Source organism: Crocodylus siamensis, chromosome 9 (assembly GCF_052110815.1).
Source record: "Crocodylus siamensis isolate JL-2025a chromosome 9, ASM5211081v1, whole genome shotgun sequence".
Classification (NCBI taxonomy): Eukaryota; Metazoa; Chordata; order Crocodylia; family Crocodylidae; genus Crocodylus; species Crocodylus siamensis.
This window is the reverse complement of record NC_143403.1, coordinates 59,064,133-59,078,892: the sequence shown is the minus strand read 5'-3', so window position 1 is coordinate 59,078,892 and position 14,760 is coordinate 59,064,133. Positions and strand designations below refer to the sequence as shown.

General features: G+C 43.1%; 1 protein-coding gene across 13 annotated transcripts in view; it reads left to right on the top strand.

Moving 5' to 3' along the window:
• Positions 1 to 14,760, top strand: part of HIC2 (HIC ZBTB transcriptional repressor 2) — a 107,162-nt gene that overhangs the window by 17,564 nt on the left and 74,838 nt on the right. The window contains exon 1 of one of the 13 annotated variants that reach the window (XM_090063712.1): positions 1,606 to 1,624. The exons of the other annotated variants lie outside the window; for them this stretch is intronic. The gene's annotated coding sequence lies outside the window, so the exon portion shown is untranslated. Of the gene's footprint in view, positions 1 to 1,605; positions 1,625 to 14,760 lie in introns of those variants that run through there. 13 annotated transcript variants of the gene reach the window in all.

The following is a 14,760-nucleotide window of genomic DNA, read 5'->3' as shown; positions in this document are numbered from 1 at the left end:
TTTATTTTCTCCAAGATGAAAAAAAAAAGTGTAACTGTGCTGGTTCCAACCTATGGTCCTCAATAGTAGATGTGGAGAAATAGGATAATGGTTAAAAATGGACACATGCTTTCTTTGGAATCAGAATGCCTATTTGCATTGATTACAGTGTTTTGCTCTCCCATCCAGTTTGATGGATGTGTCATGGCTTGTCAGATAGGAAGAGTGTCTTTATGCACTGCACTGTAGAAATCAAACTTTTGGTGCCTTAACTAGTGGATTCATTGCTCCCAAAAGCTGCTGCTGCTTCTGGTTTAATGGCAGTGATCATTGCCACGAAGTGAGCCTCTGGGTTTTCAGCACAGCAGCAGATGTGGTCTCGGAGTGGGAGAAAACAGAATTGCATTTGCGATGCAGCCATTACGTAGGCCGTGCTGTGACAGGCAAAGCTCAATGAGAAGGGGGACCATTTCAGCATCAGTGGACATGCCTACCCTGCTGGGCTTGGAGAAAAATTAACAGGGCTCAGCTGTGGAATTGCTTACAACAACAGAGTCCTGGCCCAACTGGGGGCAGGAGAATATCTTTAAAAAAAAAAAAAAAGACTTCCCCAGTGGGTTGGCTGTAGATTGAAAATAACTGACTATACCAGTAAAGCAGCTTGAATGAGTTTACATTGCTGTAGTGCTGAGAACAGGGATATTGCATTGCAGTAGAGAATTCAGTCTCCTGTGCTGCAAGTAGTATGGCAAAGCAGCTATTTTTAAGCTGCCAGAACGGTACGTATAATATTTTACTGCCACTTGTGCTAGTTGAGGATTTATCTCAAAATGTTCCTTTAGAGTTGCGTTTTCCCACTAAGTGGACCCATCAGACTTTCATCAGAACGGCAATTGGAAGCCCAGGATGTGTTTCCTTCTTTCCTGGATGAGTGTTGGGTGCTGACTGTCCAAACTTGTTAGTCAGTCACACTTTTTATTTGCAGTTCCTGGAAAGAAAACTCATCCTTCAGCGCTGGCTCTAGATAAACAAGGCAGAAACACAATGAGGTCAGTCCTGAATTTAAAGCCGATATAGAAGTGATTGTAACAATAGCTGTAGGTAAGGGACTATTACACTACAGTAGTTGTACCTGCTTTAAGTGACAGGTGGGAAAAATTTTCCTTCCTTTTCATTTGTGTTTGGACGAAGGCCCGGTGTTGGCCACAAACTGCAATCCAGGATTAATCTCCACATAGTGTTTTCTTTCTATATATCAGATTTCTCATTTTGTTAATAAGCACAGCCTAGCATGCACTTCAAGTCAGCTGTTTTGGAGTGGAAGCAACAGGGTTTTGCATTATTGAAATGACAGCCCTCATGCTTTCATTGAGCCCATATTATTTGACTGGGGAAGGGTAGAGAGGGCTACTTGCTTGGGATCTGCGATTACAAGAACTCTGTTTGCAGTTATTGGAAAAGCAGGGAATTTGAATGTATCCGGGAATGATGGAATGAGTTGCAGGAACTGAAGGGACAGGACAGCGCCTTGCATGCAGACTGATATTAAAGGAACCCAGCAACATATAGCTCTGTCTGCAGTAGGAAACAGATCTACTGGGGGAAGAGGCGGTTGGCAGTGGATTTCATTCAGCTAGTGCCGAAGGTGGGTCTGCTGTTAATGTAGATGGAACAAAACTGTTTAGTGCTGTTATAAAAACTGTGATGAAGAGAATTTTCCACCGGGGCCAGTGGCCTACATGGCAAAGGTCCTGAAGTTGTTCTTTCTCCTCCTCTTTGGCTGTTCAGCCAGCACTGCAGATAGTCTATAGAAGTGTAGGGAGTCCGTTGCTGAACAACTGCAGTCACCTGTGAGCTGTTTCTCTAATACAGGGGTTTTCAACCCTTTTGCGGGGGGGTGGTGCGTGGCTGAATGCAGAGCGGCAGCAGCCGCTGCGTGCGAGCTTCCCCTGTGCCTGACGAGGCGGGTGGCGCCTGTGTGGCAGCACGGGATGGTGCATGGCCTAGCTCTATCCCCACCTACCCGCGTGTACCCCCTAGGGCCTTCTCCCGTGGGGGTACATGTAACGAACCCCTGCTCTAATATAATAGACCCAAAAGTAAGATGAACTCTTTCTTTTCTCCTTTGTAAAGTTTTAGAAACAGGTTGTGCTTGGGATGAAAGAGGTAGAAAACACTGCACTCTGTATCATCCAGTTTGAGAGCGTTGTCTTTCAGTCTCTTTGGTAGAGGGAGACGGGTAGCTTTTAGTAACAAATACTGACCGTCCCTTCTCTTCCCTTGCAGTCTTAAGTGGTAAACTTTTCTTAAGACTAAACCAGCATGTGCAAGTTCCAGGTTTTAAAAGAGGTATGTGATGTTCTGACTCATTTAAATCTGCTATCGTAGAGATTACTGTACTGTGCCTCTCGATGCTTTCCTTAGAAACCTGGTTAATCCATGAGTTGTCTTAAGATGCCCCTGTATGCAGAAGATTTTTGGCTATGAAATGAAGACTTGTACCCTGTTCTTAAAAAAGAGTATTGGGTGTTCCTGAAACCGGCATTATGTATCCTGGAATAAAAGCCACTGATATACAGAACTAATGTAATGTTTTGGCTTTCTGTGCACTGTCAGGTTGCTACTGGGTTGTCTCTGAGTTCAGTTTGAAATTTCTCCTTTTGTATGGTAAAGAGCAGAATGAATGGATTTTAGTTAGTGGTTTAAATAGCTGATTTTAATTGTGATTTAAATCAGTAGGAAGGAAACCATGATTTAAATCTTGCTTTGCATTTGTATTAGGTATTTTCCTAAAGAGAGGTTGATTCCCACTGGGCTGTAATGATTAAGAAGTGTTGATTTGTTTATTTTTTTTTTCCAACTAAATATAGCCTGTACACTTAGTTCTTTTTTTTGCTAACCTTGGGGATGCACCACATACTAATTTCAGCAGTTTTTTTTTATAGCTTAAAATATGTTTATTGTGATAGCAAGTGGTGAGTGTCATTTATTTACTGAATTCATTTTTTATATGCGACGTGTAATAAGCTGCTTTTGAATGAAAATATGAACTCAATTAATTGTGGAACACTCACATTTTGAAATCATTAGTTAAAACTACACTAAATGTGCTGGTTGATTTATTTATTTATTTTTTCATAACATGGTTTTGCATTTATACAAAAGGAACATGATCTGTTTTTAGTCAATTGAACTGACTGATTTTAATGAATAGATCTCTGCTTCTAACACCTAGTTTTTATTTGGAGATTGAAAAAGTTGCACGAGCTTTTCTGCTTTTTCACCTCCCAATCAGTTTCTTAACTCTGCATCAACTAATTACTGCACTGAAGTCAACTGAATAAACTGAAAAGTAGAAAGTAATCTCTTGGTACCTGTGGAAGAGGCTGCTGCTGTCAAAGCTTAGTTTATCACCTCAACAGACTTCAGCCAACTGGTTGCAGGTGCTTAGTCAGTGACTTTCCTCAGATCAGATTTGACTTTCTTTAAAACTGGTAGCAAGCATGCTCTGTTTTGAATATGAATTTTTAATATAAATGCTTTTAATAAAATTGTTAATGTAATTGTTAATTTTTATCCACCTTGAAAAGGGGCTAACTGGTGTTTATATAGAACTTTTAAAATCGAGCATCATGAGTCTCTGAAAGACTCCCTTTGTCCATTTTCAGAACAGATTGAAAGCTCTTGATAGCCTGCTGTTTCTGACCTGAGGCAACCTAGTTTTCACAGAAAAATATGGAAGTCCTTTGGGGCAGGGATTATATCTACCAATGTTTGTACACTGCAGTGAATCCATACATTTACGTGTGTGTGTGTGTGTGTGTGTACGCACACACACACACATGCATCCACAGAGCTGTGCCAGTGTAGTTCAGTCCTTGCTTGGAAGTGTAAGCTGATGACAGATGACTTGTGAGACTGCCACTTGTGTTGTAACTTTGTGATGTCTATAAGCTGGTATCTGCTAGGACTAGTTAGAACGTCATTGTGCTTGTCAACTGAAATTCATCCAGGTGTCTACACTTTTAGAGATGCAGATTCTCATTAAAAACTGATGAGTTGGTGTAATAATGGGTTTTTTTGGGGGGAGGACGGGTGAAACTCATCCTGCTGGGGTCTATTCAGTCAGGGAAAATAGGACTGGAGTGGACACTGAGAGGTCATCTAGTCCATCCCCTCGCCCCAAGGCAGGATCAGCTAGACCTAAACTACTTCTATCAGACATTTGTCTAACCTGTTCTTAAATACCTGTTCTTAAATACCTCCCATGATAGAGATTATGTGCCCTTCCTAGGTGAGTTTAAGGTGTGCCTGTGTATAAGTGCTGGTGATTTCTGTGTCCAGTTCCTTGGCATGGCCTGGTGGGTTCAGTTTCTAACAATTTCCTCGGTGACCAAAGGCAGGTCATCTTCCTGTGTCCCAATTCTCTATCTTTAAAATGCAGGTGAGATGTCCTGTTTTTGTTTCTTTATGTCATAAGGTTTCATCTTTCCCTCTTTTTGCACAACAGGACTCTGACCTTACCTGGGGAGTCTCACTGCTTCCGTCATGCAAATAATGAATTATCTTAATAAAACATTGGGGTATGTTGGGATATCTGGAAGGCCTGAGACTATGATGTCATGCCAGACCTGTCATGGAAGGCAGGGCATCATCTCCAAAACTCCAGATATTTAGGCTTATTTTAAAACGGTTGCAAAATCATCATGAAAATGTACTGTCCAGGGTATAACATCTACTCGGCTGTGTTGTAATAAAAGAGATATTAAAGAGGTTCCCTTGCAGCAAATAGATGTTTTTTGGAAACACTATCTTGGCCCACCCACTTCTTCCTGGAAATGCCTCCAAATCATTTGAAAGCAACCACCTGTCCCTGTTTCATCTGCTGGGAGTGGTTTCTTGTCTTGTTTTGTTTTTCCTCTTGGGTTATGTGGTGCGGTGCCAGCGTTACGCTGTGACTCAACAGTCTCGGAAATTCTTGGAAAAGCACTTCCGTTTGCTCTAGGTCAAAACTGTATTGGCAGCTAAGCTGACTGTACTGTTTACAGGTTGGCAGCGTTCGTAAGTGAACTCCAAGGAGAGCACTTTAACGTGCACCGCGTTGCGCATCCATCCAAATTGCAGAGGTGTTCGGAAGGGCTGGCCTCTGACAGGGGTGGGGTTCCTTACAAGGGAAGGAGCTTGGGCTTGCACTGCAGCTCCTCTGGTCTGTGCACCACTTGGTGGTGGTTACTAGACAGCTGGCTGGTTGCATGGAGCCGATTCTCTTATTTTCCGGTTACCAGCATAAGTCACTGCTGTGGTGATGTTACTCAGCTGCTCATTGGAGGCCCAGGCAGCCATCCCCATGAGAGAGAGAGGGCTACGAGGCAGCCTCTTGGCCTGTGGTTCACGTGGTGAAAAGGTCTGACACCTGCTGGACCAGGGTTCAAGAATTCATTGGCCACTGATGTGTGATTTTTTGGGAAACTTTCTTAGCCTCTCTGTGTGACGGATGTGATTTGTTTTGAAGATGGCTGAATGACATAAGGTCTTTATTTTCTGTAAAATTTAGGAAAGGAGAGTAGTAGTAGTTATTCCTGTTGTATAATACATCTGCAGATGCCAACTACCTGACTTCCCTACTAATAGTTCAATTAGTTGTGAGGGCTGCATGTTAAGAAAGACATTAGACCTTACTTATAGTTATCTATTAAATAGAAAGCTGCTTCTGAGGTATGTGCAAAGAAAAATAAGCAGTAGATTCACAGCAAAATGGTGATGTAGCTGAATACTTAGCCCAGTGCAGCAGTTCCTTCCTAGGATCTTAAAGTACCTTGCATACAGTAAAACAAGCCGCGCAGGCACCCGTCAGAATGTCATTCCCATTCCACAGATGAGGAAACTTAGGCACAGAGAGGTTATGTGACTTTCTCAAGGTCACAGCCACTCGGTGGTGGAGCCAAGAATAGAGCCCAGGCCCTTAACCAGACGAATATACTTCCTACCACAGCAGAGGCAAACTAATTTAGGATGCTTAGCCGATCTCCCGGATTCTGAAGGGCTCCGATGAAATGGGATCCGGTGTCTGAAACATGTGGGTTTGGCCTGTGTGCAACCAGCTGCGCCCTGGCAGAAGCCTCCTCTACAAGGGGCTGCCTACTTAATATGGCCAGTGCATCCAGTCGTATGAGCCAGAGGCTTGAGTTTGTTTCACGCTCTAACCTCTGTTGAACTGGTAAGTCAAGACGGAGAGGAGAGGAGAGGAGTCCAGATGAAGTCCAGGCAGGTTTATTGATGTGTGCGCTTTGGTATTATTAAAATATTTGCTGACTTGTGCCGGCCTCCGCACTGGTAATATGGAGACCTGCGCCGTGCTTGTTTCTGTCTGAAGGTACTTGATCTGCACCTTCTCTCAACCCTCCTTTAAAAAAAACCCCAAACCCTCCTGGATCAACAATGCACATCCTGGTGCAGAGGAAACTGCTTGCTTCCAATGGCTCTGCCTAGTACAAGCAGTGAGTGGGAAGGTATCTTGCAGCACTAGGTCTGAAGATTGATTGGCTGAGGTCACGTTTTGTGTAAGTGAGAAGGTAGCAGCTGTCCTTTGTGGCATGTGGTGCACAGCATTTCAAGGGAAGTTGCAGGATTTTTTTTTTCCATAGGAACTACTACATGCTGTGCCAGGCAGCTATCCCACCCCCACCCTGAGCTCTGCCTCTCAAGGAGGGGGAGGGGAGTTAGGGTGTTGGGTAGGAGCTCTTCCATTGGAACTGAGCAAGTAAATCCCCGTGTCTTGCCTAAACTCACTTGATACGCATTTGAGAACTAATTGGACACATGTATGCTAGAAAAAATAATTGTTTCTGTTTTCTACTTTTTTTTTTTTTTTAAATCTTCAGACTGGAGGAGATGCCAGGGTGTGAAGGGAAGATGGTGTGATGTGCAGTGGAAGTATTTCTGTAATCTAGCAACTCTCAGGCTTTTTGAGAGAGTGCTTGAATTTCAAAGTGGAAAGGTAATATGAACACACAGCTTTGGCAGGAAAAGCAAGCAATTAATTAAAAATAGCACAAGCTCCTTGTTGGCTAGAACCAAATATTCAGGAGGAAGGAGCTTCTGATAGATACGAGACTGAGGGTGGTGCTGAACTCTGCCCCAAAAAGTTGGACTTGCTGCCACAGAGGGGGGTAGGACACTTCACAAGGCTCCTAGACCAAGTGCCCGGTGACAGGGCTTTCAGTTCAAAGGCACACATGAGCGCTGTGTTGATGACTGATCACGGGTCAGGTTCTGCAGATGCTTGCTTAGGCACTTCTCTTGGATTCTGCGGCTGCTGGAATAAGCATTTGCACAAACCGGCCTGATTTGTAGCTCTGGGTTAACGCAGAACCGCTGATGGGTTTCTTTTGAAGTTACTTCTCAGCAAAGGCCTCATCCCCACACGGACTTGCTGCAAGTCCAGCTATTCGCTTGGATTCTTAATCCAGCTGCAGAAATGAGGTCTACAGTGGAAAAAGTACTTAAGATACACAGATGGGCCTTTTGGTAAGCTACCAAGGGAAAAAGTCAGCTGGAGTTAAAAAAAGTAGGGAAAAGTGCTTTTGTTCTTCAGGACACCCTACCATTCGAACTAACCCTCACTCATTGCTTTCCAGTCTTTCGGGTCTGAGTCAGTATATTTTGGAAGGGTCAAGCGGCCACAATCAATACTTTGGGACTCATTTTCTCTGCTGTATTTGGGGATTCCCTGGAAATGCGAAGGCCCTTTGGCAGGCGTGGAGCTGGCTTAGCTCCTAGTGCTGGAGATAAGAGATGGACTGTAGCTGGAGCCGATTCATACATCCATGAGGCTATGCCACGGAGCCCCAAGGCAGTGTTGGCTCTTAGCTTCTCTGATTGCCTCTCTGGGTAGGGGAGGGGTGTTACCGTTTGCTAGGCTTGCTGCTAGGCTCAGGGAGAGCCAGGTGGTCTCTCTGGCTTCCACACCCCGATGCAGGCAGTGGCATTTGACATTGGGGAACGGAGCCAGAGCGGCTCTTCTGTCTCCTGTGATGCAGCAGCCACAGGAAGTGGGGGCTGCTGAGTAGTCCTTGCAGGAAAGGGACAGCTGCCCATGGAGAGTTTTCCGTTTTGGCGTTAGAACTTCTTCTAGTGCTGCGGAGGAAGTGGTGGATGGTGGCAAGGCTGATTGAGACGCTTCGGTTTAAAATTGTGAGTGTAGCTTGGGAAGCACGTAAGGGAATGCACTTGCTCTTCTTTATTTACTTAGTCTTGCAGGATGCAGCTTGGAGGCTTGAGAGACAGAAATAAGTCACCGCACTATTAGCTGGACACACACGAAGGAGTTTTCTACTGTTGTCCATTATTGAAATGTTTGGGTGAAGTCCCTAGTGATCTCCAAGGTGTCTCTCTTTTTTTTGGAGTCTTAAACATTCGTGATCTCTCTCTCTTTTGTAAGGGGAAAATTCAGACATAGGCTTAATCATGTCAGCCAATGAACTACCAAAAGTCTCTGTCTCTGATGGATCATGATGTGGCACGTTTTGTGTAGCAGACTTTCAGATCTAGTTTCTGTAAGGATCTAGTTTTGGGGCTGGACTTGATTTTTCCGAGGTCCCTTCCAGCCCCAATGTCTATGAAAGGATGTGATGACACCTCTTTAACAATGACACATGCTATGAGAATGCAAAACCTTAATTTGAGACGGAGGGAAAGGGACTCTTTCCTTTAGTTCAAATTCCTCTGCTCTGTTAATTACGTCAATTAAGCTTCAATGCATGTGTTTCATTTGATATACTAAAATGATCATCTGAAAAACTGTATTTATTAAGTGTTTTTACATTGGGCCTAATGTTGTAATGGGCAAAAAAAGTCAATGGAATGAGATCAGTCTGCAAAAAAGAGAAACTTTTCAATGGTGAAACAGGTAAAATGGACCCTACGACAGCAGTTGTTTTTGACTTGGTGCTCTTTCAGTGAATGATCACAACTAATTCTGCTTTGGAGGTAGAGCTCAACTATATAAACATGTCAGAATATTTTAAAGCTGTTTGGGAACGGACATCAGTTCTTTTTAGGGTACTGTGGTCCTTGAGCCTTTCTCTTGCTGGTTCTCCAGAGACTGTAGCTGGGAAATAAATATTTCCCCCTCTCTTGTTCCAGGATTTGGCAGAATGAAGGCTACTACCGTGTTGATCCAGTTTTAGTGCTGTATCTCTAAGAACGAACCAGCACAATAATCCTGTTTTATATTAACTGCTTTGAAATAAGGTATTATGAATGAGCTAAACTTTTTTTATTTTTTAAGCTCTGTTGTGGCAGAAAATAGGATTTAAATTTTGCTGTTTTGGGTTGGGAGGGCAATTTCAATAGTAAAATTATTTGCAATCCTCTCCTTTAGCCCAATTTTCATAAGTAAGTGCTGTCTTTAATCGACTTGTCTTTTCGGTTAAACACTGCTATATGAGTATTTGCTCCAGCAGCATGTCAATTTTAGCAGCACATTCAATTCATGGTTCGGATCTCTGTGTAGGCTTCTCTTTTAATCCATATTGTTAAAGCCTTCACATCCTGTCTGCTTGTTTATTCAGGCCTTCTACATAAGTCGTCCATCACCGTGCATCTTTACCCTGCCTTTTGCCCAACTTCAGACTAATGCAGCTAAGTACCTCTCTCTATAGTAGCCCTTATTAAGTGCCTGTCCCTAGGTGCTGCCTGTTCCCGCTTTTCACTCAAACTCTGTGGGGTTTCATGCTGATTCTTATAACTGAAACAGCCACCCATCCACTACACCCAAAATGTCCCCCGAGACGCACGTAAGCAGTGAGTACAGAGTGCCAGAGAGGGAGCGTCCATCCATTCTCTGCTACTTCTGCTTTTCTTAATTTCTGGGTATGTGGGGAAACTTGACGGCAATGGATAAACTATGAGGGCAGGGGAAGAGTGAAGAACTTGTTTTCAGTTTGTGGAAAATCTTAACGTATTCTGCCAAGGGAGATGTCCCTTTGTTTTCCTTTGACTCATGTTTGATGTCTATCATATGACTCCTTTGCCCAACGTGAGTCCTAGTGGTCTTTTGAATGGAACAGGGCTGATATGTGTTGCTGCTTTGTCTCGCTGGATGCCAGAGGTTAGCTAGAAACCTACAGTTGGACAATTCATGCTTGTTTGTTTTCTTAAAAACATCTAGTGTGCACACCAGGATGTCCTCTCTGTGCTCCTGAATTAGCTCCTGGAGGCTGCCCAAGACTGAGCAGGCCTATCTCTTGGCAGAGCTTGTGACCATGACTGAAAGCTGGTTGTTGTCTAATATGCTGAAACCCCTCAGATCCCATTAAAAAATGATGGGAACTTTACAAAGAAGTAGAAATATTTGGGGTTTTCTTAGTTTTTCTCTTTGTAGCCCAGTTCTGTGAACAGGCATGTGTTACCTTTTTTTTTAAAGGAAAAGCTTTGGTGTCATTTTTGACTCCTTTTTTCCAAGTGACCTCATGCCACCCAGTTGAGTGTGTTGAGTGCGCTCAGTATCTTGCATCATTAGTGCTGAATCTCAGCAGCATTCACCCTAGATCAGATTATTAAATTAATTTCCTTCCTCATGCTGGGAAGTATTGTGGTCTTACCATGACTTTGTGCTTTATATAAAACAAGATGCCAGCCTCCCTATATGGATAACTGAAAGTGAATATGTGTATGTGCCTAATCATAAAATATAAATGTTCTGCTAAGCAGCTTAGCGTTTCTGAATCTCTGCAGAAATTTCACATTTGACATGCTTAAATTTTGCATGCAGACAGACATATGGACAAGCAGCGTACATATGCACCCACAAAATGCAAGACGATGTGCAGTGTGCAGATCTCTTGCAAGTTTAAAGAAAATGAGAATCCTTCTGTACCTGTCTGTTTTGCCATCACAAAATGAAAGGCCTCAAAGGTTTCTGCTCTCTCCCAGAAAGAGAGAAAAGGGGCATTTCTGTTTTATAAAAACAAAACTGCGTCCAAATGAGTCAAAAAGTTAAATAAAATGGTAGCAAGCTACAGTTGCTGGAGAAGTAAAAGTGAAGGCTGATGCATCATGTGGGAACTCTTGTCCCTGTTAGGATGAGCATGGAGAGCTTGAGTTTCAGTAAAATAAAAATCACGTTGTTTTAACTGTTTGTATAGTACAACCGAAACCAGACGGTGGTAGTGCGACACCTCCGTCTTTACGTAGTGATGAGGACAGCTACTCCTTACAGTGGGAGGGGGAAAAGCGGCTAACTAATGCAGTTGGCTGGGCAGCACTTTAGAGAAATTGATGGCCTTGTGTCCGAGGCTCCTTTCAAACCCCTTGACATCCAAGTGCGCGGATAAAATGAGCTGTGGATGTTTTGATCACTGCCGAGTAAAAGACTGTTGTAAGTGGCTTGGCTATGTGTGTCTGGGTGGGGTGGAGGCAGTTCTGGTCAAGTCGTCCTCCTGTGGTCTTTGGGGGTTGTTTTAATGAAACAGTCTTTTTATGGGCGTTTTCAGTAAAGCCTGTTTTGGACCATTGCTTTCCCAATGAACTTCTGTGCTCAGCTTTTAAATCGGACGGACTGCATGTGCAGAGGTGGGGGGGGCACGCATGAGTATCGCACTTGTGATCACTTCATGGGTTGGGAAACAACAGTGACTGAGGACTTGGGTGTGGCCATTTTCACAGACAGCTGCACTCAACAACATGTGGGAGTTACCTGGCATCTACTGGATGTAGTTTTCCATTGATTTTTTTTTTTTTTTTTTGATTTATAGAGCTATTTAATGGAATCGATTCTTTTTACAACTTTTTTTTCCCCCTCTCTCAAAGGCCAACTGTTTTTCTTGAATGATGGTTCCAACTTCCCGCTTGTGTACAAATACACACACGCAGACACCCAAGCAGTGTAATATATTCACCCCCCCTTCAATGTCAATCTAAATGTTGAGCATCTCCTTTTACCATTTGAGTATTAGATTTGATGTATGAGCTGGCATAAATGCGGCGTGCTGGAACTTGCAAGATGAAATCCTAGTTGTGGGTATAACCACAGACCCGTGGGCCATTAAACCGGTGACTATTGGGAATGTCAGTTGTGGTCATGTCTGGGGCAAAGGGGGCGGGACAGGGTTCCCTTTGAGTTAACGTAGGTGGATATTTTCATTCTTTCTGGCTGATGAACAGAGGGACGAAAATTCAAAATTCACTAAAGGGAAATATGGAATTGCGCAGCCTCTCTCTGCAAGTATCCAGTTTTTCTTATACTCTGTCCCCCAAAGCAGATTATATTCAGAATATTATACAATTACAGAAATATTGCCAAGAAATAGAAAGTTGGAACTTTTAGTTTTACTCTTTGTAGCTTAATACAGTGACTAGGTTTATTTTGCTGTTTTCTTAGATTTGGGTTAAACTTTTGATTGGAGATTATGACCCTATGGCAAATTGCTAGGGCTCAGAAATGTATGCTTTTGGCTTGGCATCCCTGCTAACAAGGAGGTGCTGATGAACAAGTGAAGAGCTAATCTCCAAAATAGACAAGGCTTTAGTGATTTTAAACCCCAACTCTGCAACCTTGACTTTTTTCACCCAGAAACAAATGTCATCAGGTTTGGGAGAGGATTACAAGTAAATTGCTACGTCCACTTTTTAACTGGCTGGGGGCTTGCATTCCTGCAGGAAATTTTGTGCATGTATTGTTGCAATGTATGCTTTTAGCCATTAAGGATCTACCTTAGAGTCTCAAGATTAAGAGCTACTGGCCAGCTGTGTTTTGGTACAAGTGATGAAGACTTTGGTACCACATCCTAGTAAATCTTACAAGCACACTTTCAGGGGAATAAGGAACTTTACCATTGCTTTGTGAAGGAAAGCTGCAGCAGTTGGATTGGCTTGTATTTTTATGGTGTTGTTTTATATACTATGGTCATGTTGTAAACTGGAGTTTCTGTTTGCTTGGACATCATACCAGCTATTTTGCAGTCTGAGTCTCTTAACAGCCATATCTCTATCTTGCCATCACATGCCCTGAATATCCAGGTGGATTTAACAAAACCAGAAGAGAAGGCAGGCTCTCTTATCTGCCTTGCCCCATGCCAAGCCTCTGCTTTCCATTCTCTGTAGGGAAATAGTAGAAATTCCAGGCATTCCTTGGAAGGGACAGGGTTAATTTAGAGGGAAGGGTGTCTTGTCTTTCACCATTGCTGGGGAGAAAATGTTTGAACTGTGCCTGCTCTTGATGCTGCTTCATTATGGTTCTGATGACATGGCCTTGGCATGCCCTTGGTGAGTTTGGTTGAGTATTAGGGATCTGTGCCCCACATTGGAGGCTCTTCCTTATTAAACACAGGGCCTGGTATTGTGATTGTGATGACACTAGGGAAGGTGCTGCAAAGCTGAGATTTATTTAGAGAAGAGAGTTGCTATTAGTTTTCAGTATCCACCTGTATGTGAGTAAGTGTATGGACAGATGAGCAAATTTATACTGCGTTTGAAGGGCTAGGAGGGGGACACTTTCTACATATCAGTTGTTCCTCAGTAACTGTTTCATGTGTCTGCTCCTATCTTGTAGTAAGTGAAAGCTGTACCAGGGAGGCTTAGCTCTGAGTGAAACAAGGCATACTTACGGAGTTGAGTTTGTTTGCTCTGGGGTAGGAGTAGACGCATGAAATGGTAACTGTAGAACAGCTCATGCATGGAGAGTCCCTCCCACCTTGTATTTTAAATTGGTATAATTGATCTGATCGGACCCTAAGTTAGATAAGTTCACCATATTTTGCAGACACTGAAATAACATTAATAATTTTCCTAAGTACTGTACAAATGTACAGCAATTGATAACCCTGCCCTGAAGAGCTTTGTGTATAACCAGGCAAAGGAGGGGAGGCACAGGAAGGTGAGGGGACTGATCCTGAATTGCATAGGGATATCCAGTCCAGTGCCCATTTTGCTGGCATGTATCCACTCACCTGTCTCCTTTGTCTCAGTTCTTACTAGCACGTTTACCCTTCAGTCGGTAGGACCTTGTCTACACGGAGAAAATAGGCCAGCACTGCGGTTCTGGAGTAAGTATCCCACTAGGGCTTTGTGCTGTAATTGAGCCTGTCTGTTCTAACTCCCCCATGCAGACACTCCACTCCAGAATAACTCTTTTGCTTTCTGAGTGGAGTTATTAGTCTTGCAAAAAAAGAAAAAAATTGTTTCAGAATAAAGTTCCTTGTTCTCTACTCTACAGTAGTACCCACATGGTGGAGTCAGTCCCGGACTGTGATTATGACTGACTCTTGATTTCCCTGAGTAGACAAGCGCCTTAGAGAAACAATTGTCTATACTGGTATTGGCCTTCCTATTTTCCTGGATGATTCCAATTGAAAAAAGACTTGTAAGTAGTGGCCTCTCTTGGGATACTGATAAACTTTATTTGTCTATACAGAGATTCTGATTGAGAGAGGCAATAAAAAGTAGCTGATTGTGACATGGAGAACGCCTGGTACTTTTCTGTATGACCTCTGCACATACCGTACTCTACCGGTTGGCAGCATTTCCCCAGGGACTCATTATATTGGGGGAGATTATGATGATAGATCTAAACTTGAAATGGCTATTCTGGGACTTGAGAAGTGTCCTGTGTGTTCATCCCCTCACTTTCTGCAGCAAGGCTCTAAGTTGCAAGCAGTTAATGGGCCAAGGCTTGATCACTTGAGCAACCTCATAAATCCCATTGCAAAATCCGTGGACTTTTCAAACTGTCAGCTAACATGTAAATGATTCTCATGTTTTCTCTACAACAACAATTGAAAA